The sequence below is a fragment of the Elephas maximus genome, chromosome 13 (genome assembly GCF_024166365.1).
Source record: "Elephas maximus indicus isolate mEleMax1 chromosome 13, mEleMax1 primary haplotype, whole genome shotgun sequence".
Lineage (NCBI taxonomy): Eukaryota > Metazoa > Chordata > Mammalia > Proboscidea > Elephantidae > Elephas > Elephas maximus.
The window spans coordinates 44,481,179-44,506,394 of record NC_064831.1 but is presented as its reverse complement, the minus strand read 5'-3'; the positions used below and the strand labels follow the sequence as shown (position 1 = coordinate 44,506,394).

General features: G+C 38.6%; 1 protein-coding gene across 1 annotated transcript in view; it reads right to left on the bottom strand.

Annotated features, from left to right (window-relative positions):
- UNC13C (unc-13 homolog C) overlaps positions 1 to 25,216 on the bottom strand; it is a 676,763-nt gene that overhangs the window by 649,794 nt on the left and 1,753 nt on the right. The window contains exon 2 of the mRNA XM_049852627.1: positions 24,592 to 24,677. The gene's annotated coding sequence lies outside the window, so the exon portion shown is untranslated. The remainder of the gene's footprint in view (positions 1 to 24,591; positions 24,678 to 25,216) is intronic.

The window sequence follows — 25,216 nt, the reverse complement described above, 5'->3', positions numbered from 1 at the left end:
CATTTTTATGTTGGTCCTATGATATTCCAGTAATTTTACTGTACACAATAAAAAAAAAATTCATTTACTCCTCACCACACACAGCCTTTCACACTTGACTTTTGATATAGTTTCCTAGCTGTCTTATGATTCTGCATAATTCTAGATGCATCCTTGTACTGTAGGAAAAGTGAGAATTTTAAACTTTAATGAATGTTGTGCAGGGTGGCAGCAGACCAGAACTTAGATGCTTACATAATTAGCATTCTTTCTCCCTTCCCCTTTAGAGTATTAGATCCAGTGCAATTTTCCTTACACAATGGGACTTCATTTGAGTCTAACTCTTGGGTAAAAGCCAATTACTTATGCTTCAGAGCATTCAGGCAATCTGGGTGTGGCATTTAAAACTAAAATTAAAATTAGTGTCACACTAAACAGAGCTACAATTTCATCCTTTTCCTGTATCACAGGGTGCTTTTTAAGTAAATCTATTCAAAAAAAAATTATTTCAAAATACCTAATAGCAAGACATCTTCTAATTTTCCAGCAAAGGTATGGCACATTCCACATAATGATAGGTAATACATGCCCCCAGTGAAGATTCTGAGGTATCAAATTCAGTTCTTTAAAATTTTTATGATATTTTTATTATGGAATACTCAATTATACATATAAAATCTCTTCAGGTTAAAACTAAAACATGCTTAGCATCAGCCAGCTCTGACCTCAAAGAGCATCTAGGAATAAATAATCACAATAGATGAAGCTGGTAGCTTGATTTATAGCAACTCTGGGTGTGGATGTAATATAACTGAAATAAGAAAATACCAAGAAATTAAGAAGGCAATAATAAAATTCTTACATCTACAATAATCAAACAGGTAAAAGTATACCATGTCCATTCATCTAAATTCAGGGATTCCAAAGCCTCTTCTCACAAAGGTAGGTAAACCCTTCCTCAGTCACATAAACCACGACAAGATTCAAACTCTGGCTGTGCCTGTGTTTGCATGGCCCCCTGAATCAACCCAACTCTTTTCCTTATGCCTTGACTGCAGCTATATGGCAAAGAAAGAGAAGTATGCTGTGGGAAATTAGAGATACTGCCTCTGACACCCAGGAACCACAGTCTTCTAATTTTCTAAAACATTACAGATTTTTTTTTTTAATTAGTACAAAAGCCCTCTGAGTAGCCCTCTGAGTAAGCTTCTGTGCCTTAAGAGAAGGAACATAGTTGGGTATTCCAGAGAGTGTACACTTTCTGTATACCCCGGGTTATTAAAATCAATTTAATCTCAACCATAATATTTTCACTTCAGTCTCCCACTCAAATCTACCTTCAAAAGTGATGGAAAGATATGGTGTGTTGTAACCGAGTTGCACCACACAGATACTCCCTCAGCTTGAAGTCACTCATTCTTCCAACTGCTGGAAGTATTGATTGCTGAAGGCTCACAGCTGTGTCACTTTTGAGAATGGCCCATGTCCAAATTGTTATGGTCCCTCCTTTAGGGCATCCCACATCCAATGATTAAATGATGTGGAGGTTAAAAGGCCTGGCCCCCTTACTTTGATATAGGGGCCATTCCCGCATCAGAGCTTCCTGTGGGATTGGCTGAGCCCTCAGTTACAAATGTATTGCAATCCAGCCTCTTTCTCTACCTAATCCAATAGAAGCCCTGCATATACATCTCTATTTCATAGCCTGTTTCCCAGAGAACTTGACCTAAGAAAGTTGGTACTTTCTTAGCACGGGCTGAGGAAGCTAACTCTAAAATGAAAATTTTAGACAGATCTTCTCTGTTAGGCTGTCAATGAAGACCTAAGCACTGATGCTATATGCAAAACTGATAGCGTGTAGTGTGCTATAGTGGTATAATTATTAAAATTTTCACTGGTGGTTGGTGGGATGGGTTACCAGTGGAAGGGAATACACTAGTTGGTACAATAGCTCAGGTACTTGAGAGGTTCAAGGGAAGAAGTGATTAGCATTATGGAAAGAATAGACTTTGTTTGGGAGAAAGACAAGGAAAGGTTGAGTGATTAATCACCAGTTTAAGGTTAAGGGTAAAGACAACGGATCTCCATGTCACTATATAAATAAATTCTCTCCTCCTGCAGCAAAGGCAGGAAAAGCTGAGCACTAGACCCAGAACTTAATCATAATCATGGCAGAGCTCCAGAGAATGCTTAGTTTTCAACTTAGGCAGATTAACTATGCCTATGAGGACTTTGATTGAGAAGAAATGGAACTGTGAGTCATGGGATGGAAAATTCTGGATCAATATCAAGATCTACCCCCAAACACTGTCTTGGATTTCCAAACCAATAATGAGGGTAAAGTCACAATATAACCCAGCTGGGAAGTGATGAGTCTGTTAAGGGAAGAAAGAGAAAATATACTGAAGAATCTACAGGATCTTATCAACATGCACCAATAGAAACTATAAGAGTAGTTATAGACTAGATCTAGACTCTGAGAGTTCTGAATCAGTGAGGAAGTATATAAAGTTAAATAAAGGAAAATTTATTGCTATGGGAGCACTCACTTGTGATACAGAATTTAACATCCTGGCAAGGACCATGTGGGACAATGTAAACATAAGCTAGGGTGGTTCTTTGTAGCTTGCAAAAGTTTTGTTCTGCACTAAGTAGAAATAGTATAGCAAACAGTAGAAAAAGAGATAGTAAGTTTCAGAGATGTGGATTTGGTACAGTGGATATACTACATAAAACCTGAAAATCTCCCAGCCAAGAATGTTCCTCAGGAAATAGCAAAGAACACAACATTTACCAATTAAATAAGTAATGTAAAGTTGAGAGGGGCACTGGCATATTGAGAAACTCAGTGACAGCTGTCCTCCATAGGCCAGGGATGTTACAGAACTCTAACAATAGAAAAGATAGGTAGCGTTTAATTATCAGAACAAGGTGGGTGAAGTTTTTATAAGCTGCAATGTTGGAGTGGCAGCCATGGAGGTCTGAATTAGAGCTATGGAAATGGTTGGTAGAACACAGTTTTTAGAAGCAGGATAGATAGACACCAAAGATATTGCTTAATTTAGTCAACCAAAAGAAATAATGAATGGGTGGTCAAGGGATTGAGGCCGTCCTCCCTAACAAGAAGACAGATCTCTTGCCCCATTTCCAGACCTGAGCCATATTCAAATCCTGAACACATTGACTGAAGAACAGACCACATCTCCAGGTGTTAGGCCCTTGCAACACCATGACAAAGGAACATGGTAATGATTCCCCTAGACTTTCCCCAAAGAGACCTATAGCCATCTACCCAGGTAACTATACACTGCCAGAGAAAACATAACATCAATTTAAACTTTCTGCTGAATCATTTAACCAAACTTTTGAATATGTTGTTATTGTTAGATGCCGTCGAGTAGGTTCTGACTCATAACTACCCTATGTACAACAGAATGAAACACTGCCTGGTCCTGCTCCATCCTCACAGTCATTGTTATGCTTCAGCCCATTGTTGCAGCCACTGTGTCAACCCATCTCTTGAGGGTCTTCCTCTTTTTCACTGACCTTCTAGTTTACCAAGCGCGATGTCCTTCTCCAGGGACTGATCCCTCCTGATAACATGTCCAAAGTATGTGAGATGTAGTCTCACCACCCTTGCTTCTAAGGACCACTCTGGTTCTACTTCTTCTGGGACAGATTTCTTCATTCTTTTAGCAGTCCATGGTATATTCAATATTCTTTGCCAACACCACAATTCAAAGGTGTCAATTCTTCCTTGGTCTTCCTTATTCATTGTCCAGCTTCCACATGCACATGATGCGATTGAAAATACCGTGGTTTGGGTCAGGTGCACCTTCATCTTCAAGGTGACATCTTTGCTTTTTAACACTTTAAAGAGATCTTTTGCAGCACATTTGCCCAATGCAATGCATCTTTTGATTTCTTGACTGCTGCTTGCATGGCCGTTGATTGTGGATCCAAGTAAAATGAAATCCTTGACAACTAAATAAACTAAATATATATATAAAAAAACACTAAATATTCTGCTAAAAAGGCTTTGTATGGTACAGAATGTAAGAAATCATTTTTGGTGGATCTTTCTTAGAAATTCTGTCTCCACTGTAGATTCTCCAACTTCCAGCTGTATTCAACTACGAACACCCTCCTAAATCAAAGGTTTCCAGCATTTAATGGTGCTCTCATTCAGGTGATCTGAGCCTTGGAGTTTTTCCTCCTCCTCAGAAGAGATTTCTAGCCCTTCAAATACAAGGATTGTGAAGTAAATAAATTTATTCCCAATGCACTGTCCTCTCCTTTACACATCTTCTCTGTCCCAGTTAAAAACTTGCCCTTCCTCAAGTGTTCAGTACACTCAGGTTTTACCTGACCTGTCACAATTTTCAGGGAAGAATATGATGACAAAAGATGCTAATAACTGATGCAGCCTAACTTATTTTTCTGAGATATTTGGAAGAATTTTAGAGTAAGAATTAAGGCATCAGCGTATGCTGAGGGGAGAAGGACATGAACTTTATGCAACCTAAAGTTATAGCAAATAAATGAAAACTATTTTTGCTCCTCCTGACACATCCAGTTTATCTTCATTTGAGATAGTTTTCATTCTCTAGAAGTTCAAACTTTGCAAGTAGGGAAGCTTAAATCCAATTGCACAATAAACAGGAACTTAACAAAGTATATTTATCATTTTTGGAAAGATATGTGCATCTACCATCACTGAAAACTAAAAGAAAAAGCACGAAGTATTTAAAATTTTTATCATATAACACTTAGATAAGACTCTAGTATGTTCTTTATATACAAATATGAATAAACCAATTGAAGCTAGAGTTGTGTCACCAATTTCTTGCCCAACAGGCAAAATGGAAGGTCCTTGCACATCTACTCTGAATCTAATCTTATCTTTTGTTGGGTTCTGCAAAAAAAAAAAACAAAAAACTTTATTCATTCTTTTTTCATAGTCTTTCATAGATAATCCCTTAGGTACTCATTGCCATCAAGTCAATTCTGACTCATAGTGGCCCTACAGGACAGAGTAGAACTGCCTCATAGAGTTTACAAGGCTGTAATCTATGGAAGCAGACTGCTACATTTTTCTCCTGCAGAGTGCACTGGTGAGTTTGAACAGCCAACCTTTTGGTTAGCAGCCTAGTGCTTAACCACTGCACCACCAGGGCTCCTAATCCCTTGTACATGAAATAATATATGCATATTTGGAATAATTTAAAGACTAATGAATTGAGACACAAAATAGATATGTTTTAGTAGGATAGAGGGATCAATAAATAGATGGAGAATTGGGTTAAGGTAAGAAGGCAAGTCTATGTGAAACTCAGTGGGATGAGGAATACAGCCAGAAGACAGGATATAGACCAGGGTTTCAGAGCAGAGGTTCTCATAGTTATCATGGCCTGTTTATGTTTTGGACAACCTAGCCCATTCTCTCCTTATGAGTTTTTCCCCGGTTAAGTGGCAGATGGAGTTTTCCCAGTGATCCCTGCCTCTGCCTCATCATGCCACTTAGGGATAGTGTTCGTGATCACAAAAAGAAGCATGATTATAGAGTTCTGCCAGACGCCTTAGCCCAATTTTTCCTGATTTCACCTCATAAACTCTGAGATGAGGCACTATTGCAGAGTTCCACGTCATCATCTAGAACAGTTCCCTTTAAAGGGAGAACTGGGTGGTCATATCACAAATCTGTGCACTATTTCAAAAAAGCCCAGTTATTCATTAGTACAAGCAAATTCATACTTGCAGATGTTTTGGAAACTCGTATGTTGTATAAATTAAGATACAGCTGACATATCAACAGAAACGATCCTCTATCTAGTGTATATTTCACTGTTTTTAATTCGAGTAAAAAAAAAGCAAAACAATTTTACAAGACACAAGAACCGAATTACAAATACTCTATGTTTAACAAAGAAGAAATCTATTGATTTCATATCAGCATAGGTGCAGCATGAGGAATTGAAGTTTTAATTGACGTTCACTGTCCTGTCTTTAGGAATTTTTTGGACTAATGATTTTTTTTTTCCTCTTTTTATCCCTGAATTTCCTGCAGGGCTATGGTTTCAGGCAGAAATCAAAAAAGAGTGCCTAGATTTTTTTTTTTAAACAAGTAAGCAGTATATATTACTCAGATTTTTGTTGACAGTTTTCCACAATTGTAATTGAGGTTGCATAACCTTGCCTTCATTGATAAATCAAATTAAGCCATAGTATTCAGGTGTAAGATAACTGATCACAATTTGGAGAGTGGATATTTATTGAACAGATTCCCAAATACCAAATAATGTGTTGATATTAGAGCAACAGCTCAACCTACTCTGTAATGTTCTACTCACACCAAACATGGCATCTGTCTCTGTCTTCTCTCCCTTATAAGGCTGTGAGCCTCTCATTTGCAAGACCATTCTTTGAAACCCCAGTATGTAATGGTCTACACAGAGTTTGCTACTATTGATAATAAAGAAGGGAAAATTTTATTCAAGAGTAATCTAACCAGCTAGAAGCCTGGATTGGAATTCAAAAGCTTTAAAATACTGACAGAACAGAGATAACTACACCTTGCTCATTCACCCAACAAATATTTATTGATCACCAGCTATGTGTTGTGACCTCTACTAGGTTTCGTGGGTACAATAATGAGCAAAACAGCAATAATCCCTGCCCTCTGTAAGATCAGAATGAATAGTCATTTAACCAAGCAATTTCAATAACAATATTATATCTTTCTAGCCATTTTCACCAAACAGTGACTCCTTGATGCCTGCCCTACTCCCCACCTTATTATTCTCTTCCCTAACCCAAGACATCTCTTTACCTCTTTACTTGGGTAGATTGTATTCTCAGCTTCTCCATACCACACTATCACTGTTACAATATGGAAACCTAAAACTCATTCCTTCCACTTGCAGTTCATTTTTAACCCATGTTCAATACTTTTTCAACCCCGCTTAATTTATCCCTCGTATAATAATTTGCACCCATCTTTCCCTCCCTCATAGGCTGTAAGACCCTCTTAATGGAAAGACACCTTTTTATTCATCTTCACATTTGCTTCTGCAGAGACTAGCAAAGTGCCTAGTAGACAAATAAGCACTCAGCAAAGACTTTTTCAAAAGCAGCTTGCTGTTCTCCACTCAAAATACCTGTGTTATTTCCTTTTCCCCACAAGCATCTCTCTGCCTTGGAATATTCTCTTTGACCAACTATCACAATTTATGACATCCTCCTTCTTTAAAATACCAAGCGAAGCTCTTTTAAGCACTGTTTTTTGTTTTTTGTTTTTTTTTACCTAAGAGGTAACTGCTGCATTGCATTCCATTCGAACCATTTTAATTCAATAGTTTTGTTTTTTCCTGCACCTCATACATAGAAGCATTCTACAAGTTTTGGAGTACAAAGCCACAATTCTTGCCCTCAGAGAATTTATAATATAGAGAAGATATGAAGAGAAGGGTGTACAGAGGCAAGGCGAAGATGGAGGAGTAGTCAGATGTTTCCAGGGGTCCCTCTTACAACAAAGGCCTGAAAAAACAAGTGAATCAATTATATATGACAATCTAGGAGCCCTGAACATCAAAGACAAAGTTTAGGAATCAGACTAAGCGGCAGGGGGAGGGAGAAGTTCAGAAGCAGTCAGGAGTTCCTAGACCTGACCTGGCTGGAACCAGTGCCCTGCAAGCCGGATCTGCTGGTGTGATCATGGTGAGGCAAACAGTGGCATTCAGGACATGTTTTCCACATCGAGAGAGACTGAGTGGCGGAGAGTCCACTCATGCCTCCAGAATCAGCAAAAAGTGATGCGCAATCAGCAAAAGATTACTGCTTGCACTTAATCTACTGCATGGGCCAAAAAACACTCATTTGGAAAAAAACTCTTTCCCATTTAATTGACCCCTCCTCACTCTGCACTGGGCCTGAGCTGGTTTCAGTGATAGCCGCTTTCCCTGGGCTGGAAGTAAGGCCTGCCATAAGCTCTAAGCCATTTTCCCAGCCTTGGAAAAGGAATAAATTAACAAGCAGGGGGAAAAAATAATCTGCCAGCTCCCCTAAGCTCGGAATCAGGGCGGAAACAGCTCCTTTGCCTAGGCACAGGCATAAGCAGTCCATGGACTTTTAATGCCTTTCACCTCTGCATAGACTTGTGTCGGCCCATTTCAACAGCGCAGACCCTCCTCAGCACAGTGCAACAGGGTATATACCTGAAGTCTGACTTCAACTGTTTCAGCTATATGGTGGAGAGGAAGGTTCATGACATTTGACACTGCTCTGCTTTTTTTTTCTGCCTATAAGCAGGGTACTCACCTACCCACATCAGGGTCCTGAGGACTGGTGGCTTCACCCAGGCCACCTAGCTACCTTCAACAGGGGTCCAAGGATAAGTGGTACCTCCCAGTCCTTATAGCCAACAGCACTGGGTGCCCATAGTCCAGCTGCAAAACCCACCAACCTAGGAAACGTGGACACACTTTCCTCACGGACACTCAGGGGCAGTTGTCAGCCCCTTGCCTTGCTCCACACGTGACCCCCTACTGCAGCCGGATACCTGTGCCTACACCAATCACTCCTGTTCATCTAAGACTGTAGGTGAGAACCTGCACTACACATTTGGTGACCAACTACCTGGACACCTGGGCTGAATCCATACAAGAAAAGTAAACAGACTCCTGGGCTCATATACCTAGTAATAGTTCTAACCACCTGGTGACAGGACGTTAGAGCTTCAAAGGCACCAATAATCAAACTAGCTCACTCAAGCAGCCTATTTGGGCATATCAAAACAAAACAAAACAAGGAGCTAGGACACAGTGAGCAAACATAAAATAAATGAATACAAGAACTTATGGATGGCGCAGAGACAACAATCGATATCAAATCACATAAAGAGGCAGACCATGATGACTTCAGCAAGCTCCCAAAACAAAGAATAAAGAAATCTTCCAAATGAAGAGAACTCCCTGGAACTACCAGAGGTAGAATTCAAAAGACTGATATATAGAGCTCTTCAAGAGATCAGGAAGGAGATCAGACAAAACCCAAAACAAGCCAAGGAACGCACAGGCATAGCATTAGAGGAACTTAAGAAGATTAGAGAAGAGCATAATGACAATTTAACAGACTGCAAGAATCCATAGAGAGACAGCAAACAGAAATTCAGAAGACTAACAGTAAAGTTTCAGAATTAGACAACTCAATAGAAAGTCATAGGAGCAGAATTGAGGCAATGGAAGTCAGAATTAGTGAGACTGAAGATAAAGCACTTGACACCAACATACTTGAGGAAAAATCAGATAAAAGAATTTTAAAAAATGAAGAAACTCTAAGAATTTTGTGGGACTCTATCAAGAGAAATCACCTATGAGTGACTGGAGTGCCAGAACTGGGGGTAGCAGGGAGGATAACAGAAAATATAGAGAGAATTGTTGAGAGAACACTTCCCTGATATTGTGAAAGATGAGAAGGTACCTATCCAAGATGTTCATCATGCCCCACACAAGGTCGATCCCAAAAGAAAGTCACCAAGACATATTATAATCAAACTTGACAAAACCAAAGATAAAGAGAGAATTTTAAGAGCAGTCAGGGATAAGCAAAAAGTCACCTACAAAGGAGAGTCAATAAGACTAAGCTCGGACTACTCAGCAGAAACCATGCAGGCAAGAAGGCAACGGAATGACATATATAAAGCCTTGAAGGAAAAAAAAAATTGCCAGGCAAGAATTACATATCCAGCAAAACTGTCTCTCAAATATGAAGGCAAAATCAGGACATTTCCAAGTAAATACAAGTTTAGGGAATTTGCCACAATTAAACCAAAATTACAAGAAATGCTAAAGTGAGTTCTCCCGTTAGAAAATCAATAACATCAGATAACAACCCAAAACTAGAACACAGGACAGAGTAACCAGATATCAACCTAGATAGGGAAAATAATAAAAATAAATTAAAGCTGAAGCACTCAGAAGAGGGAAACAGAGAAGTTATTATGTAAAAGATGACAACATTAAATCAAAAAAGAGGGACTAAAAAATGTAGTTGTAGATCTTTCATATGGAAAGGAAGTCAAGGCGATATAAAGAAATAGAAATTTGGTTTAAACTTAGAAAAATAGGGGTAAATATTAAGGTAACCACAAAAGAAACTAACAATCCTACACGTCAAAATAAAAAACAAGAAAAACATAAAGACTCAGCAAATACAAAAGCAACAACAATGGAAAAGAGGAAAAGACATTATATAAAAAAGAGAAAGGGGTAGAACTGGTTTAAAAAAAAAATGCCAGTGAGTTTTTTTTTCTGACTCATAGTTACACTATAGGACAAGGTAGATCTGCCCCATAAGGTTTCCAAGGACATAATCTTTACACAATCAAACTGTCACATCTTTCTCCCATAGAGTGGCTGGTGGGTTCAAACTGCTGACCTTTTGGTTAGAGCCAAAGTTTTAATATGGTACCACCAGGGCTTCTTGAAGGGGGCAAATAAATAAATAAATAAATAACTCATTGTTGTCGAGTCAGTTCCCACTCATAGCAACCCTACAGAACAGAGTAGAACTGTCCCACAGGGTTTCCAAGGGGCTGCTGGTGATTTGAACTGCCAACCTTTTCATTATCAGCTGTATCTCCTAAGGACTGCACCTCCAGGGCTCTGAAAGAGGTAGAGGCACTAGAAATTCAGGCCAGACTGGATGCAAGAGAGGTGATGCGAAAGCCAAGCCCTTAGGCTGCTACGCAGGTAGCCATACATTAAACTACACAAAGACACAACTTGTCTGAAAATGAACTTGCTTCATCTCTCCTGCAAAAGTTGCTCAGAGCTCTGTAATTAACCAAGAAGGCATCCCCTAGACTCCAAGTGTTTTATAGCTAGTCTAAGGGTCTCTATGAGTCTATGAGTCAAATCAAATCAATGGCAATGGGTTTCTTTTTTTTTTTTTTTTTTGTCTAATTAGAACAAAGGCAGCATCTCAGAGACAGGAGATAACTTTCAACCAGAAAGATACAGAAGGTGTCCCCCAGGTAGCCTAAGCCTAAGGCATACAGCAAGAACAGAAAATGTAAATACCGTCAGCTCTGTGGGCTGGGATTTCTGCAATGTGGATTGTATGGTAAACAAATAGTAAGCTTTAAATCCAACCTTGGCTTTCTCCCATCACTGTGACACTCCTGCTCTACCTTCCTCTACAGCCAACTGCTGAATTCGCAGGACCCACAGACTAATTTCTGTAGTATCATAAGCAAATGTAATTAAGATAAACCTGCTAGAACTCAGGACTATGAAAAACGTACTCTCTTTATGCATAGAGTTGATGCTCTGGTTTCCCTTCAATAGGAGGCTCGTTTTGAATTACTTTTATGGGAAAAGTGATAGATTTTGTATAACAGCATTCCTTTCTGTTTTCCTCTTGCAAGATGAATTCTTGGGCTCCAGATCAATGATCTTGGGACAGAATTTTCTCAGAGTGCTAATAATCAACCTATGTAGGAATTTAATTATTTTTCAAAGATCATTTCTTCCATTTCCCAAACCAAATAAAATAGAACTTTAATTAAGCAGTCAGCCATCCCTTATCATTAACATTGCGTTATTTAACTAAATGGGAAATGCCTGTTTATTCAAGGAAGGAAGGCCAGTTAATATGACTATTATTCAAACTTAAAAAGATGAATAAATTGAAGATTTTTACCAGCTTCTGCAGTCTGAAATTGATCTAACATACAATCAGGATGCATTGATAATTACTGGTGATTGGAAAGCAAAAGTTGGAAACGAAGAAGGATTGGTAGTTGGAAACTATGGCCTTGGTGATAGAAACAATACTAGAGATCACATGATAGAATTTTGCAAGATCAATGACTTCTTCATTACAAATAACTTTTTTCACCAACATAAACAATGACTATCCATGTGGACCTCACCAGATGGAATATACAGGAATCAAATTGACTATATCTGTAGAAAGAAATGATGGAAAAGCTCTATATCATCAGTCAGAACAAGGCCAAGGGCCATCTGTGGAACAGACCATCAATTGTTCATATGCAAGTTCAAGCTGAAACTGAAGAAATTTAGAACAAGTCCATGAGAGCGACAAGAGAGTATAACCTGAAGTATATTCCGCCTGAAATTAGAGACCATCTGAAGAATAGATATGATGCATTGAACACTAATGACTGAAACCAGGGGAGTTGTGAAATGACATCATACATGAAGAAAGCAAGAGGTCATTAAAAAACAGGAAGGAAAGAAAAGACCAAAATGGACATCAGAAGAGACACTGAAAATTGTTCTTGAACGTCAAATAGTTAAAGCAAAAGGAAGAAATGATAAAGTAGAAGAGCTGAACAGAAGATTCAAAAGGCAGCTCCAGAAGACAAAGTAAAGTATCATTATGACATGCAAAAAGACCTGAAGATAGAAAACCAAAAGGAAAGAACACACTCAGCACTCCTCAAACTGAAAGAACTGAAGAAAAAATTCAAATCTTGACTTGCAATACTGAAGGGTTCTACAGGGAAAATATTAAATGACCATGGGAAGCATCAGAAGAAGATGGAAGGAATACACAGAGTCACTATACCTAAAAGAATTGGTCAGTGTTCAGCCATTTCAGGAGGTAGCACATGATTAGGAACCAATGGTGCTGAAGGAAGAAGCCCAAGCCACATTGAAGGCATTAGTGAAAAATAAGCCTCCAGGAATTGATGGAATACCAATTGAGGCATTTCCACAAACTAATACAGTGCCGGAAGTGCTCATTCATCTGTGCCAATAAATTTGGAAGACAGCTACCTGGCCAACTCACTGGAAGAAATCCATATTTATGCCTATTCCAAGAAAGTGATCCAAATGAATGTGAAAATTATTGAACAATACCATTATTATCACGTGTAAGTAAAATTTGGCTGAATATCATTCAAAAGTGGCTGCAGCAGTATACCAACAGGAAACTGCCAGGAATTCAAGCCAGACTTAGAAGAGAATGTGTAATCAGGGATATTATTGTTGATGTCTGATGGATCCTGGCTAAAAACAGAGAATATTAGAAAAATGGTGACCGGTGTTTTATTGACTATGGAAAGACATTTGACTGTGTGGGCATAACAAATTATGGATAACATCACAAAGAATGAGAATCCCAGAACACTTAATTTTTGTACTCATAAGGAATGTGTATATAGATAAAGAGGTAGTAGTTCAAACAGAACAAAGGGATACTGTGAGGTTTAAAGTCAGGAAAGGTGGATGTCAGGGTTGTACTCTTTCACCATACCTATTCAACCTGTATGCTGAACAAATAATTTGAAGACTGGACTGTATGAAGAAGAATGGAGCATCAGAATTGAAGGAAGACTCATTAACAAACTGCGTTATACAGATGACACAACCTTGCTTGCTGAAAATGAAGAGGACTTGAAGCACTTACTGATGAAGATCAAAGACCACAGCCTTCAGATGTATTACACCTCAACATAAAGAAAACAAAAATCCTCACTACTAGACCAGTAAGTAACATCATGATAAATGGAGAAAAGATTGAAGTAGTAAAGGATTTCATTTTACTTGGATCCACAATCAACACCCATGGAAGCAGCAGTTGAGAAATCAAAAGACACATTGCATTGGGAAAATCGGCTGCAAGAGACCTCTTTAAAGTGTTGAAAAGCAAAGACATCACCTTGAAGACTAAGGTGCACCTGACCCAAGCCATGGCATTTTCAATTACCTCATCTGTATGCAAAAGCTGGATGATGAAGAAGGAAGACCAAAAGAGAACAGACACCTTTGAATTGTGGTGTTGGCGAAGAATATTGGACATATCATGGGCTGCCAAAAGAATGAACAAATCTGTCTTAGAAGAAGTACAGCTAGAATGCTCCTTAGAAGTAAGGATGGTAAGAGTACATCTCACGTACTTTGGACATGTTATCAGGAGGGAGCACTCCCTGGTGAAGAACATCATGCTTCATAGCAGGGAGTCAGTGAAAAAAGAAGAAGACCCTCAATGAGATGGATTGGCACAGTAACTGCAACAATGGACTCAAGCATAACAACGATTGTAAGGATGTAGCAGGACTGGGCAGTGTTTCATTCTGTTGTACATATGGTTGTCATGAGTTGGAACCAACCCAAAGGCACCTTACACCAACAGCAATTTATCCAAAATACATACTTATCAGTTTTTCAGTAATGAGTAAGTGTTAAAGACTAATTATGCTAAGAATAATTTAATATCGTACCATATAGCAAGCTTTGATGAGAGGCCTTGAGAATATTCTATGCCATCATAATGAATATCTGCCATTGTTATATAATATTACAGACATAGAGAGGGGCCAAAATGGTGGAATAGCCAGATGCTTCCAGCGATCCCTCTTACAACAAAGACCTGAAAAATCAATTGAAATGATTATCTTTATGATAAGCTAGGAGCCCTGAACAACAAAGGCAAACTTAGAAAATGGCCTATGTGGAGGGTGAGACCATTCAGAAGCAGAGAGGAGTTGCCAAACCTGAATCACTGAGATCCCTCAGGCATCACTCCCGGAAGCGGCTGTGGCAGGCTGGTGGTAGCATTTGGCCACAGTTTTCTCAGGGAGGAGCAGCCAGCCACACAGCCTACTCACACCTCCAGAACCAGAGAATGGCATTCTCGGCAAAAGCTAAGTACTTGCATATATTTACGGCAACGGGTTTTGCATATATTTTACTGCACACCTTACCCCTAAGAGGGCTTCAGTGGCTGTTGATTTCCCTGGGCCTGAGATAGGTCCATTTTAGCGCCCTGAGCCATGTTCCCAGCCTTGGAGAAGGAATAAATTCACAACAGGGGGAAAAGATAATTTGCCAGCTCCACTGACCCGGGGAACTCAGGAGAGAAGCAGCTCCTGTCCAGGCATAAATGGTCCTTGGACTTTGAATAACTTTCCCCCCTGCATGGACCTGTGTGAGCCTATTCTAGGAAAATAGGCTGTAGCTGGTAGACTGTGACTGTTTAAGCTTTGCAGTGGAGAGGCGGATGCTTGATATTTGACACAGCTTTGCCTATTAAACAGGGTCCTCACCTACAAACATCAGGGGCCTAAGGACTGGTGGCTCCTCTCAGGTCACCCAGCCCCTGCAACAGGAGTCCAAGGATAACTGGTACCTCCCAGTCCTTACAACCAAAAGCATCAGGTGCTCATGGCCTGGAGAACCCACCCACCTGCATGTTCTCAGGAAGAGGGATGTACTTTCCTCAGAGACACTCAGGAGATGGTTCTCAGCCCCCTGTCTTGTTCAGAGCATGACCCTCTGCTGCAACCAGATACTGGTACCTACACCAAACACCCCTGTCCCTCTAAGACTGTAGGACAGACCCTGTGCCACACACTTGATGGCCAGGTACCTGGACACCTGAGCTGAATCCACACAAGAAAAGTGAATGGACTCATAAACTCATATACCTGATAACAGCTCTCGCCATCTGGTGACAGGGCCTCAGTGGTCCAAAGGTGAAAATAATCAAGCTAGCTCACTCAAGCAACCCATTTGTGTATATCAAAACAAAACAAAGCGAGAAACTAGGATACAGTAAACAAACATAAAATAAACTAATACAATAACTTATAGACGGCTCAGAGACAACAGTCAATATCAAACCACATAAAGAAACAGACCATGATTGCTTCAACAAGCTCTCAAAACAGAGAATCAAAGGACCTTCTGGATGAAGATGCCTTCCTGGAATTACCAGATGCAGAATACAAAAGATTAATACAGGGAACTCTTCAAGACATAAAGAAGGAGATCAGGCAATATGCAGAACAAGCCAAGGAACACACAGATAAAACAGTTGAAGAAATTAAAAAGGTTCTTCAAGAACATAATGAAAAATTTAATAAGCTGCAAGAATCCATAGAGAGACACCAATCAGAAATTCAGGAGATTAACAATAAAATTACAGAATTAGACGACTCAGTAGAAAGTCAGAGGAGCAGAATCAAGCAAGTGGAAGACAGAATTAGGGACCTTGAAGATAAAGCACTTGGCACCAGTATATTTGAAGAAAAAACAGATAAAAGAATTTAAGACAATGAAGAAAACTTAAGAATCATGTGGGACTCTATCAAAAGAAATAACCTACAAGCGATTGGAGCATGAGAACAGGGAGGGATAACAGAAAATACAGAGAGAATTGCTGAAGATTTGTTGGCAGAAAACTTCCCTGATATCATGAAAGATGAGAAGATATCCATCCAAGATCCTCATCGAACTCCACATAAGGTAGATTTTAAAAGAAAGTCACCAAAACATATTATAATCAAACTGGCCAAAACCAAAGATAAAGAGAGAATTTAAAGAGCAGCCAGGGATAAATGAAAAGTCACCTACAAAGGAGAGTCAATAAGACTAAGCTCAGACTACTCAGCAGAAACCATGCAGGCAAGAAGGCAACGGGATGGCTTATATAAAGTTTTGAAGGAAAAAAAATTGCCAGCCAAGAATCATATATCCAGCAAAACTGTCTCTCAAATATGAAGGTGAAATTAGGACATTTCCAGATAAACAGAAGTTTAGGGATTTTGTAAAAACCAAACCAAAACTACAAGAAATACTAAAGGGAGTTCTTTGGTTAGAAAATCAATAATATCAGGTATCAACCCAAGACTAGAACACTGGACAGAGCAATCGGATGTTAACCCAGACAAGAAAATCATAAAAATAAATCAAGGTTAAAAAAAACACTCAAAATAGGGAAACAGCGATATCATTATTTAAAATAATAAAGAGGGACTAAGAAATGTAGTCATAGATATTTCATATGGAGAAGGAGACAAGGCGATATGAAGAAATAAAAGTTAGGCTTAAACTTAGAAAAATAGGGGTAAATATTAAGGTAATCACAAAGGAGGCTAACTATCCTACTCATCAAAATAAAATACAACAAAAAAATAGGGACTCAGCAGAAACAAAGGCAACAACGAATAAGAGGAAAATACAGCATATAAAGACAAACTACTCAGCACAAAAAATTAAGTGGGAAAAAGAAACTGTCAACAACACACAAAAAAGACATCAAAATGACAACACTGAACTCATACCTATCCATAATTATGCTGAATGTTAATGGAATAAATGCACCAATAGACAGAGAGTGGCAGAATGGATTAAAAAAAAAAAAAAACGGTCCATCTATATGCTGCCTACAGGAGACACACCTTAGACTTGGAGACACAAATAAATTAAAACTCAAAGGATGGAAAATATATATCAAGCAAATATTACACACATAGATGACAAGTCTTAATCTGTAAGTAGTATCCTCATCCATAAAGATCTATGATGTTTATCTTTCTTCTAAAGCTACTGCTCCAAATTAGTTAATTGGTCACTAATGTTTGAATTCCCTATAAATAGGAATTCACAGCATCTCTTCATTAATTTCAGATCATTTCATATTATCGTTCACTAATTTCCACAGCCATATAAAAACCAAAAACCAAACCCATCTCTGTCAAGTTAATTTCAACTCACAGTGACCCTACAGGACAGAGTAGAACTGCCCCATAGGGTTTTCAAGGAGCTGCTGGTGGGTTCATATTGCCAACCTTTTGGTTAGCAGCCAAGCTTTTAACCACTGTACCACCAGGGCTCCTCACAGACATATAGTAACAATTTTTTTTGCATTAAAATATGAACACATTTTGATACTTGGTCCATTTTTATCTGGTATAAAGCAGTACCAGATGAAATCATCAGTCCTCTAAGAGTTTTGGCTAACTGAACTAAGAGATTGAGTTCACTATGAAAATTGAGATGATAAATGGATTAACTGAGGAGCAATTGAATAAAAAACTTAAGTATCCAGAAACTGTGACTACTCTGACAAGTACTTTTTGTTCTCTAGAATTTTTCAAAATGATCTAGCAGTTTATATTTTGAATCAAATTTGCCATTTGAAATTTGTGTAACATCTTGTAGATTTTTCAAATGTTCTGCTTTCTAAGAAACACTGTTTTCATTCTCATGGGAGAAAACTGTATAATTCAAACACAGCAATCAGCAAATGATATACTTTAGATAGGGCCTGAAGTGCAGACAACTGGAATCAAACATGGAGAAATTCATCAAGGCTGATAGCCTCAAGGGTCTTAAGAGGAAGGTAATCTGAAACTTCAGACAGAACAAGGTAATACTGATTGGTTTAAAGTCAGGAAAGGTTGTATTCTTTCACCATACCTATTCAATCTGTATGCTGAGCAAATATTATGAGAAGCTGGACTATATGAAGAAGAACGGGGCATCAGGATTGGAGGAAGACTCATTAACTCCCTGCGTCATGGAAATGACACAACCTTGCTTGCTGAAAGTGAAAAGGGCTTGAAGCACTTACCAATGAAGATCAAAGACCACAGCCTTCAGTACGGACTGCACCTCAACATAAAGAAAACAAAAATCCTCACAACTGGACCAGGGAGTATGATAAATGGAGAAAAGTTTGAAGTGGTCATGGATTTCATTTTACTTGGATCCACAATCAACAGCCTTGGAAGCAGCAGTCAAGAAATCAAAAGATGCATTGCATTGGGTAAATCTGCTGCAAAGGACCTCTTTAAAGTGTTGAAGAGCAAACATGTCCCCTTGAAGACTAAGGTGTGCCTGACCCAAAAAAAAAAAAAAAAGCCATGGTATTTTCAATCTCATCACATGCATGTGAAAGCTGGACAATGAGAAGCCTGAAGAAGAATTGATGCCTTTGAATTGTGGTGTTGGCGAAGAATATTGAATATACCACGGACTGCCAAAAAAAAAACGAATAAATCTGTCTTAGAAGAAGTACAACCAGAATGCTCCTTAAAAGCAAGAATGGCGAGACTGCCTCTTACATTCTTTGGACATGTTGTCAGGAGGGATGAGTCCCTGGAGAAGGACATCATGCTTGTCAAAGTACAGGGTCAGTGGAGAAGAGGAAGACCCTCAACAAGGTGGATTGACACAGTGGCTGCAACAATGAGCTCAAGCATAACAGTGATTGTAAGGATGGCACAAGACTGGGTAGTGTTTCGTTCTGTTGTGCATAGGGTTGCTATGAGTCGGAACCGACTTGACAGTACCTAACAACAACAACAATCTGAAACTAAGAAACTCACAAGGAAAATTCACAAATCCAGACTTGAGATTTCTCCCAATAGATTCTAGAGGTGACATTACTTTGTGCCTCCTAATTCACATACCCTTCCCTTACTATCAATATTGAGGAATTTAGAGATTTCATCCTCAAATAAGGAGCTTAAGGCAGAGTTTGCTTAGGCTTGTTATTCATACCTTTTTTTTTTTTTTTGAGGAATTTCCCTCCAACATGAAATATCTCAGGTGGAAGCACCTGTCTGCAATCAACCACACTGTCTCCTATCTTGAGCTAAATAGATTCCCAGAAATCCTTCCAGGAAAAAAAAAAAAAAAGATCATTGGCGAGTCCATGAATTTCTTCACAGAGCTGTGAATATTGAAGCCATCAGGTACTAGATGCCATCAAGCAGGAGCCACAGTAGTAGAGACCAATAACAAGGACGCAGCTGTGCTGTACTTCAAGAGTAAATAGGAGAGAGGTAGATTTCATTGTAGATTATTGGCTGAAGTCAAGAGGGGAAAAATTTATTTCAGAGGAAGCAAAGAAGAATACGAGGCACAGAGCTGATGAGGAAAGTATTATTACTAGAAACACCAAACCAAAAAGAGTAGTGCTTAGTCTCAGCACCTTTGATCAAGAAGAGGAAGACAAAAAATATCCCCCAATGTCTTCTTTAAACCAAACAACAGTTTAGCTAACTAGTAAAGAATATCTGCCTTGAGCACTATGCTCTTTTAAGAACTATCTATATGGGATCAAATTGATAAAGCAACTCAAAAGATTAGACAGGAAACTTAGAGAGCAGTGATTTCATGTTAATGGGGGAGGAACAATTATGAAAAGGAGGGTGAAAATGGTTGTACAACTTGAACAGTGTAATCATTGTCACTGAATTATACATGTAGAAATTGTTGAATTGGTTTATGTTGTGCTATGTATATTCTCAACAACAACAACAAGTCAAATCAATTACGTTTTAAAAAAAGAAGACAAACACCATCACAAGTTGACAGTGACTTATCATGTGACATGATTTTGACCTAGGTAAAGTCAGGCAGGCAGCTCCCCTGTTATTAACTGTCCATCTTCTACCTCTTCTGTGGCTATACCTCTTCTGCCTTTCAATGGTCGTGTTCATAAATTGCATGGGCACTAGACCTATGGAATTAGTGAGTGTCTCCTGAAGTATCTAATACTTATCTTAGAACATGGATTTCCCCAAGCACATAGTTATAACAATCTCTGAAAGAATCTCTAAACAATGAGAATAAACCAGGACCACTGGTCACACTCTAATCTCTCCTCACATTCCTAGGAGCATTTTATGGTAGTAGGCTCTTCCTGAAACCCATGTCAGCTGTAATATTGAAAGTTATTAAGGTCTGATGACTTCTAAAACTGTGAAAAACATACACAAGCTTGTATTGGGTTCCCGGGGTACTTAGTTTCACCAAAAACAGGTTGTCCAAAGTTATTCCAATTTTTCCTAAATGTAGCTGCAGAGGTAATTCCTGTCTTGAGCCATAGTATAGGTTTGAGTTTTTCCTCCTGGCCTTACATTTTTTCCTTTTCGATATCCCCTGCTTTGTATACCAGTTTCTCTCCTTCCTTTACTAGTCTTTTACTCTAATAACTGATAATGTCATAGAATGCAAATGAAATATAAAAGCAAACACATCGATATGTGTGAATTTTAAGTAAACTGCCAAATACACAGATACTGTACTTAAGGGGTTTATAATCTGGGTAATAATTAAAAAAAAAAAAAAAAAAGGCACACACAACAGTAAAGGTTTAAACTAAAGGGCAAGACCAAGGAAGAAATCTTATAGGAAAGCATACAATGAATTTTGCAAATAATGTAGTACTATAGAATTGTATAAAATTGCAGGATTTGGAAATGGTGGGTGATCTGTTTAAGTCTACCAGGGATTGGTTAAGAAACTAGAGGAAAGTAAAGTTGAAAAGGCAGGATAGGTTCTAATTGTAAAGGTGTTCTGTATTTTATATACCGTGTGGTGTCCTTGAGAGTTTTTGAGCAGGGGACTGACATGTGCCATGATCAAAGCATTTTTTAGGACAATGAATCTGGCAGTGGTATGCAGAACAGATGCCCGGAGGAGAGCTTCACAGCAGATGGAACAATTGGAAGGGTAGAGCAGTCTCCTAGGCACGAAGTGACACAAACTTGAACTAGGGAGGTGCCAATCAGAAGAGAAAAGAAGACAAGGTCAGAAATGATGTGTGAAAGAGAAAATGAGATTGGGTGAGTAATTGAATATGGGGTATGAAGGAGAATAAAACAGTAAGAATGACTTGGGATTTGAGCCTGAGAGACTGAGGTAATCAGGAAGGGGAGCAGTTTGGGGGGAACTAGAGGAGCTGAATTTCTTGACTTCAGGTGATAGTGAGACTTCTTAGTGGAAATATCCTCAAAGGGGTGATTTGGCAGCTAAGGTAATTCAGGTCACCAAGACAAACGTAGACAGAGAAGTTAAGAAAATGCTCCCACTCAAGGCTAAACGGAAGAAGGCAGTAATGGAAGTACATATTTATTTCGTCTATATTTATTTTTCTTATGATTTTTTTTAACATGTGCTTTAACTATCCCCCAGTGATATTGTGGCACCTTATATGTGATTAAACACAATCCTGTGGATTACTTTCTAAGAAGTACCAGAATTCAACTTTAAGTTTTACATATATGAAATCATTTATATGTTTTGCCCCTGTCAACCAACCTACTTTGAAATTAACAAGGAAATAAAAACTCTTCCTTGGCTTGGTGAGCTTTCCTAGTTAAGTTTTCCCCTTTATCCACAAGAGAACCCTGCGTGTCCCTCCTTTCTAACATGTTCTCATTGAGTGTGCCCATCCAGAAAGGGAGACGGTTGAGGAAGAGAAAGTAAATCTATTCAAAAAACTAAGTACAATATGTGTATACTGGATTTTAAAAAACACTCAGTAAAGCTAATTTATGAATGACTCTAATAAAGTGAGCAGCTAAGTACCCAAACTCCGTTTGTTTCTTTCTTGTAATGAAAGGGCAGCATTTCAATATCTATCCAAGCTGTGGCAAACATTTTACGACTCACAGATACAGGACCTTAGACAAAACCATGCAGTTTGTGTTGAATATAACCAGACAAACACTTGTCATTGCCTAGTTATAAGAAGGGAAACAACCTTAAAAAGATTAATAGTGTTTCTTCAGTTGGCCAGACAGGTAAATATCACTTACAAACTGATACTGAAATGTTTCTAGTTTCTCAGGAGAAGCAAACCAGTCAAGAAATACCATAGCTAACAATTCAACTGGAGTCACCCCTATAGAGTCTGCAGTACATAAATTTTACAGAAAGAGATTCTCTGAGTCTGAGAACTAGAAGGGATCTTTGTGGGCATCTAATCAAACACTGATCTTTTACAGACGAGGAAACCAAAGTTTAGAAAGGTAAAGTGACAGTCCAAGTTTACCCAGTCAGTTGGAGACTAAGCCAGGATTTTACTGATTCCAGTATTTTTTTCTACTAAATAGCAAAAAGTATTGAACTTATTGTTGGGATGTGCACATTAGTTTTCTATCTTATCTCACTGGCTTTTTTTTGTTGCTAAAGGTTTTTCATTGATAAAGCATGTGTTTAGGTTTTGTCAGTTAGGTGCCACTAACGATGACATGCTTCCAAACACATCTGATTTTCCTGCAGTGGCTCTAGGATCATGCCAACAATGCCTGCTCTCAGAAACGTGCCTCAGTGATCATGCCTAAACCAGCAGCTTTTCCCACCTGTAAAAGAGAAACAGTGAGCCCTGTCCAAGAGCTGTGCCTTCATTCATTCATTCATGTATAGATTTTATACTCCTGTAAAAGCTACTCCTTGGGTATGTTATTTCAACTTACAAAGCCCATGAAGCAAAGCAGATTCTATGTAAGCATAAACTGTTTCTCTGTCTAGAAGACATGTCGCACCCAGATGCCTAAGATCCAGGAACTCCAGAACGAACTACGTTTTGCCCTGACCACAAGACCTGGGCCAGTGGAGACTGGCTATTGGGAATAGAGATAGGCTGAAGGTGGAGTTGCAAAAGTCTAAGAAAGACAGGTAGCATTTGAGGAAAACAACCATTTTTTCTGATTAACTGTTGAAAATATATTTTTAAAACCCTGAGTACAATTTATGTTGAATCACATCTCGTTGCACAGAAATATTCCCATGAAAATGCTTTCTCAACTCTTGCTGTAGGGGGAATAGTGTAAAACCCTCTCCCATATCTGATGATGATGACTAGATGATAGTAATTCCTATACGCCGAAGGACACTATACAATATAACTGGGGTAATCAAGAGAAAGGAAACATTTATGCCTCTTGGTCACAAACCCTTTTCACAAGAGAAGGAGCAATGATTCAGTGCATCTTCATTTCTACTTCTCCTCTGAAGGGCTTTTGATCTAGAGGTTAGAATACTTATTCCTGTCCTCCTAACCATGCCTTAAAAGACTACAAGTGGAGCAAGAACACGGCTGTGGCATCCATTATCTGTGTAGAGATTACAGAGCCCACATTCTTCTGCTTGCTCAAAGGCTACAGACTGAGAAGGCCATTAATAAATCCACTTTTTTTTAAGCTGAAAGGAAATTGGAGCCTAGCAATCCAAGCACAGACCATTTAAGACTCAGGAAAGATGTTTAAGAACAAAACAAACAAAAAAAATGCAAATTTCATTCCTTAAATTTGCAATTATTGCTTAAGTGATATTTTAAATGTAAGTTATCATATATGTCAATATTAGGTATAAACCATAACGTAGCTAGAAAGTGACTTTCTGTTTATAAAAGTGTGTTTTAGAAATAAATTTGCCATGTATGTAAAATTCCTAAAATTTCCAGCTGAAAAACAGGAAAAATTTTATAGGTGAGAAGGTGATTCCCACATCTTCAAAAATTCTAGAAAAAGTTCTTCTGCAGTTAAGATTACGGGACAAAAAAGAATGAAGAGCAGGCACCAATGGTGATAAAACTGGAAGACAATGTAAGGTGGCATAATGCCTGTGACAACCTGTGGTACGATTTGATAGACTGCATTAGCTAGTAGGCCAATACAAATGGTAATGCCTGGAGCACTGGGAAAAAGATAGTATCATACCAAAGTGTACTGACATTCAAAAACACAGGTTTTCCCTATATCTTCAAAGACGCCCAAGAAGAGTCCCCTCCTGACTGACCCCACCCCCTGCACATACACACACATGCCTAGGTGGTCTAAATTTGTCTTTGGAAGGAGAAACACCACAGTTTTCATCTGTTTACAACGATCGCCTGCCTCCTAAGCAAGTAACTCTATGCACCACATAATTCAATGCTTCATATTTAAAAACTAGCAGCCACAGAAAGTTATTAGATGGCCTAGGAAGGGAACAAGCTTACTTGATTAATGATATGCACATGCAAAGTGACTTCCCTAGGTTTATCTAGCATATTTACCTCTGGCTTCACCTCTGCATGCATTTCTTCAAGCACATGGTGATGACAATCTCTGGGAGAAGTTTCCAAATCTGATGAATAGAAGTCTAAAAAGGGATAATCAAATATTAGGAAATAAACCTGTATCTGCTTATCCACCTTCAAATTCAAGTTCACAATCCTATTGAAATTACTTTCTCAACAGATTTCCATTCTAGTTTGAAAAGGCAACTTAGTACATAAGAGATTCATATATTCTTTAAGTTACGTTAGACCAGTTTATTCATTAGTTTGGAAAATAATCATTTAGTAGATTCAGTAAAATTACTATTGTATCATTGCTACAGTGTTTCATCTACAAATATAATAGCCCTCTCCAGACAAGACGCCGACAGAAGAAGCAGACTGTTTTACACACCCTACTAATGAATGTAATCTCATCTCTTTGCCCATCTTTTAAATCACTCTCCTGGTCCTGGGAAGTCCTGTAGTTACTTATCATATTTTAATATTATTGTTATTATAGCAGTGTGTAGAATTTTGAAACAACTGATTTCCTCATTTTATTGTACTGCCCAACTCAGTGCTCCAGATCACTGCCATTTGACAAAAATTAGGTTTTAGTTTTAAAAGAGCAGAGAGGTGA